Consider the following 5,982-nt stretch of genomic DNA (forward strand, 5'->3'; position numbering starts at 1 on the left):
AATTAAGAAGAGAGATAGTTGTTTTCAGACAAATGGAAGGAGAAAGTTTCCATGAGGCTTGGGAACATTTCAAAACATTGATTCAAAAAATGCCTGCACCACGAATTTCTTGAATGGATGCGATTGTAGGTATTTTATAACGGGTTGGACGCGAACGAAAGATCAGACCTAGATGGAGCAACATGAGGAGCACTCATGAATAGAACATACGAGGATGCATACGAAATAATTGAGAACATGACATTGAACTCCTGTTAGTGGCAAATTGAATGACTTAGATATGGCCAGAAAACAACTATGGCAAAAGCTATTCAAGAGGATGATAAGTATTAATAGTTAGTAGATAGACTTAACCATATTGAATCGGCAAACAGTGCGTCGTCTATTAGTGTATGAGATAAACCGCTTTTCCACTAAGTTAATAATTCTGCTGAGGATGTAAGTTATATCAAAAATAGGGATGGAAACCCTTATTCCAACACTTACAATCTCGGTTGGAGAGATCACCAAAATCTGAGATGGGGAGGAAACCGATGAGGAGTTAATAGTTCAAATCAAGCTAAAAATACTAACTATTAACCTCCTTAATTATAGAAACCTCAGGATAGGGTCAACCCAAGTGACCATACTGCATGTGGTCAATGTTTGAATTGAATCGAGGGAGAAATGCAGTCATTGAGAAATGTCGAGCAGGTGCAATCTGAGTGCACCAACTCAACCAGAATATCGATTAAACTTGAGGATCAAATGAGCTAAGTGATGAGCATGATGGGAGACATCAAAAGACAAATTGGCACATGTATTCCCGATAATACAGAAAATAATCCTTAGAGGAAAGGTAAAGAGCACGTGAATGCATTAGCACTCTAATCGTGCAAAGTATTGAGTAGCCTAGAAAGCCCTACTCCAAAGGGAAATATTGATAATTCTGATGACCATCAAGAGAAATCCCTAGAGGATGAAGATGAACTAGGGTTAGAGGAGGAAATTGTACTGACAGTTGAGCCAAAAAAAGAGATACCCAAAGATTCTGCTGTCACAAAGATCCCATTCTCTTCATGGCTAGAGGAAAAACATAAGTTGGACGAAGATAAGTTTGTAAGCTTCTTAAACTTGTTCAAAACATTAAATGTTAACCTGCCTTTAATTGAATTAATTGAGAAAGTCCCTAATTATTTAAAGTTTTTAAAGGAAATTATGTCTAGGCATAAGAAAATTAAGGTAGGAGAACAAGTTAAGTTAAGTACCTCCTATAGTGTTATTATTTCAAGGCAGGTTCCCCAAAAATTGAAAGACTTAGGAAGTTTTACTATTCTCACAGAGATAGGAAACATTCACTTTAATAGAGCTATATTTGACTTATGAGAGTATTTATCTAATGTCTTTGTCCATTTTAAAAAACTCAGGTTAAGGGATCTCAAAACTACTCAGATAACATTACAGTTGGCTGACAGGTCTTTAGTACATCGAAAAGGTGTATTGGAAGATGTGTTAGTCAAAGTTGCAGTTTCATTATCCCAATAGATTTTGTAGTTCTTGATTTGGAAGAAGATCGAGAAATACCTATCTTATTAGATAGACCTTTTCTATCCATTTCTAAGGCCACCATTGATTTAGAAAAATAAATAAATTAACCATGAAAATTAATGGCGAAAATCTTTAAATGTGGTCATCGACTAAGCAAAGAAGAAAGTTGGAAGAAGTTAGGGAAGCAATGCAAATAATTATTTATTTCTAACATTTTCGAGTCAAGGGATACACTTCCTTTTATGCATGCAAAAGGAATAAACAGGTTTAAGGAAAGGGACAACCGGGCAAAGGTGGAATGGCACGATGGATGATGGACTAATACTGATAGAACAGAAGAATCGCCCATTTGTGAACTGATGATACTGTCGGAAGAATTCGATAATAAGACTTAAAATATTTGATTGATGCTTAAACATCTGTAAAATATTGTATATTTAGCAAACAATTAGTATAGATTTTTAATTTTTATTAACTTTGAGTTTTATAAGAACCGTAGCACTCTAGAAAATAGAGTTTTGAGTAAGAATAGAGCCAATGCCGTAAAACAGGATTCCTATGTCGCAACACCATGGGCAGCCTTTAAATCAAGAAAATTCTTTTGATGTTGTGACACGGACTTTAAAGTGTGGAAACACCGCAACTAGTGTACTCAAATATCCAAAAATTTAGAGTGTGTCACAACAGCAAACCCTTTTGTCACGACAACTGTAAACTACAAGGGATGTCAAGATACATAATCCCTGTGTTGTGAAATCGCTGCAATTTTTCTGTAGGTAACCCGACCTGACAAGCGCAACCCAATAGATAAAACCTTATTTTACCCGTCTCTTAACACTGAAAACACTTCATTCTTAACCCTATTTAACTCCCTTAACCCCTTAATCTTCTTAAATCCTTTAAATTCCCTTAAACCTTAAAATCCCAAATCTCATCCTCTTCTTTTTATGGTGTGTGAAATACTTTATCAGTTAAACTTCTTTAGTGTGGAAAAGGAGGGGAGCAATCAAAGGAATGGTAACCAAACATGTACAATAAAGAACTCGAGGACTTTTTTGAGGTTAAGGGTTCCTAACTCAAAATTATTACTGTTCCATTGAATTTTACTTAATATTTTGCTTGAATTCTTAGTGTAATCATGCCTCCTAGAAAAATTAGGTGAACTAATGAGCCGAAACCATCTATGACTTAAAATCCCTCTAGTTTTCCAAATCCCAATGTTGAAAACTATTTCAAAGAACATCAAGGAAAGAAATTCATTCAAGAAAGGGGATTTTAACCATCTATGGTTCTTTGTAAGGAAATATGGCCTTTAGTTAGATATCATAGGTGGGAACATTTCTGGACAATCCTGAAAGAAAATGCTATGGTTTCAGTTGTTCAAGAATTTTACGCGTCTTTACGAGACCAAGAGCCTAGAAACAGTAAAGGCAGTATATGTGTAAACTCAAAATTATATAAGGTTTTTCTATATGTTTTTACCACCTTTTTACTATACTATTATGTTTTTCTCGAGTAATTATTATTGAAATAAGTGAATCTTAGTTAATTAGTAATTTTAGACATGAAATTAGAAAGTATATGAAATTATGCTTAATTACATGATTTTCAGGCGTATTTTATATTAATTCATGTTAATTTATTAATGTGTGTATTTTTCCTTATATAGGTAGGCTATGGAGACATGATGTAAATAAATAAAAGGTGGCCATGCACAATTTATCCATGTGGAGGGCAAGACCATGCAATTTCGGCATAAGGATTGTCTATTAAGTTTTGGATTGAAGATTTGTCCAACAAAGGGTGTTAAAAGCCCAATTTCGACACTTGATATTGGTTGCCCAAAAAGTGTTTTTTCAATATTTAAATAAAGGTCATTGAAGTTGGAAAACAATCAAAATTCAACCCAACATCTTACCTATTGAAATCGTCCACTACATAGCTTTCTTTAGTTTGAAGTTTAAATTCAAAATTGAAGACTTAGTCATTCCTTTTTCTTGATACATGGTCAGCCACATGAGAGAGGGAAGGAAGGTAATTTTAAACTATTTTAGTAAACTCAAACCTTACTCCTTACCTATAAATACCTTGTCATCCCTCACTTCTAACTCATCCCCCATTCCTTATTTTCACTATATTTCTCTCTCATTTTAGTTCTTTCAAATCCCTCTCTCTTTTTCCCTTGCATAGCCATCCATCCCCTCTCCATCTTTAGCCACAAAATCTTTGTCAAAAGCACTCCTTAGCCGGCTACCTTCTAAACCCTTAGCAAAAGAAGCTTCAATCAGAACTGAGGATTGTTTCAATCAGAATAGATTCGAAAGGCTGCTGAATTGAATAGAGTTTACTCTTTCCTCTTGTTATTTATTTTAAACATGTTTGCTTTGAGTTTTATGCTTTTGACATCAACTATGGAGTTTTGAATCCTGTTTACTGGGATAATTATATTAAGTTAATGAGATTTATTTAATTCATGTTAACATGTTTTGTGCCTCATTCGATTATGTTTTCAATTAATATCATGCTACATTTCATTCATACATGATTGGGTGCACTCAGATTAGCTGAGCGATCCTAACCAGACGACGGCTAGTAAGCGTATAATTGAAAAGTGCAATGCTTAATTTAAGTCATTAAACCCGACTAAGTTAAGGTTCATAATATCTATAGTTGGCTTTATTATCTTGCATGGTTTTTAGATTTTTGTAATTGAATTGTTGCAAATGTAAATGTCCCTCTGATCTTACAAAAATGCTAAAAAACCCTTAGTCTAATATGATTAGTAAAATGCATATTTAACTAAGTAAAAGAACCTAGAGGACTTAATTTGGATTCTAAACCTATAAGAGATCGAGTTGCCATGAAACTAATTCCAAACATGTTAGCATGATGAAAATAATTGAATTAATTAATATAATTATGCTAGCTCTTTTAAAGTTGATTGTTTTTTATTGCTAAATCCCCCATTCATACATTTAGGTAAAATTGCATTTAGATTAGAAATTGCATAAGGATCACTCTTTGCATTTAATTTAATTAAATCACCACCATTCAAATTTATTGAGTTTTTTTTTTAAAATCAAATTGTTAATTATAATTTTGCTATTGAATTGATTAAGCTTATACAGTCCATGTGGAGACGATAACTCATTTTTACTTACTTATTACTTGAACGGTTACATACACTTGCGTAAACATGTTACAAATCATTGCAAGTTTTTGGTGTCGGGTCCGAGAATTATTGCCTTATTCATTTTTTGTTAAATTATTTTTACAATTTGGATTTTATTTTTTATTTAATTATTTACCTTACTAATTTATTCTTTATTCTTTAATTTTTGTGATTTATTCACAGGTGTTTTATGAGCATAGATTGAATCATTGATCTATTACTCGTAGACCCTGAAGTCGAGTGAACTTTTAAAAAAAGAAGATACGAGAGATTTGCTAAAAGGCAAGCCGAGATGGACCTTGGAAATCAAAACGATGGACAAGGTAATGGAGTCAATCAAGTGCACAACCCAATCCTTATTGCTGATGATAGGAATTGTGCCATTAGACAATACGTTGTGCCACTCTTCAGTGAGTTAAATCTGGAAATTAGAAAGTCGAATATTAAGGCACCCTTATTCAAAGTGAAACCAGTGATGTTTCAAATGCTCCAAACGATGGGCCAGTTCAATGGTATGCCCACGGAAGATCCACAGTTACATTTTCGATTATTCATGAAAGTAAGTAATTTATTCAAGATTGTTGGTGTGATGGAAGATGCACTGAGGTTAAAACTATTTTCGTACTCGTTATGAGATTGAGTACGAGCATGGCTAAATTCATTGCCACCAAGTCCAATATCTACTTGGCAAGGATTAGCAGAAAGGTTTTTGGTAAAGTACTTTCCACCAAGCAAAAACGCAAAGTTGCGAAATCAAATAACTACTTTCCAACAATTGGATGACGAATCTTTCTATGAAGCGTGGGAAAGATTCAAGGAATTATTTCGTAAGTGTCCTCATCATGGGATTCCTCAATGTGTCCAATTGGAGACGTTTTATAATGGTCTCAATGCACATACAAGATTACTTATGGATGCTTCTGCGAATGGTGCGATTTTTTCTAAGTCTTATAATGAGGCTTATGAGATCATTGAAAGGATTGCAAGCAATAACTACCAATGGCCGAGAAATCAAGCAGTTTCAGGAAGACGAGTAGCTAGAGTGCATGAAGTGGACACACTGACCTCAGTCTTTGCTCAGGTATCTTCTATTTTTGCTATGTTAAAATAGTTTACCCCTAATGGTTTGAATAATTTTGTAGCTCAATCACTAAGTGAATATGAAGTAGTTTCTTGTGCATATTGTGGGGATGATCATTCTTTTGAGAATTGCCCCTCAAATCCCAAAACAGTGTACTATGTAAGGAACTAGTATCTAAATAGAAATGGACAAGGACTGCAAT

At 34.0% G+C, this 5,982-nt stretch overlaps 2 non-coding genes across 2 annotated transcripts; both read right to left on the minus strand.

The window, feature by feature from the left end:
* On the minus strand, nt 1–107 carry LOC128039405 (small nucleolar RNA R71). The gene has a single exon (XR_008193907.1). It is a non-coding gene; the product is annotated as a small nucleolar RNA R71 (small nucleolar RNA).
* Nucleotides 108–5,441: 5,334 nt separating this feature from the next.
* On the minus strand, nt 5,442–5,548 carry LOC128039304 (small nucleolar RNA R71). Its single transcript, XR_008193808.1, has one exon. It is a non-coding gene; the product is annotated as a small nucleolar RNA R71 (small nucleolar RNA).
* Between the last annotated feature and the right edge of the window lie 434 nt (nt 5,549–5,982).

This window comes from Gossypium raimondii, chromosome 2 (genome assembly GCF_025698545.1).
Source record: "Gossypium raimondii isolate GPD5lz chromosome 2, ASM2569854v1, whole genome shotgun sequence".
NCBI classification, from domain to species: domain Eukaryota; kingdom Viridiplantae; phylum Streptophyta; class Magnoliopsida; order Malvales; family Malvaceae; genus Gossypium; species Gossypium raimondii.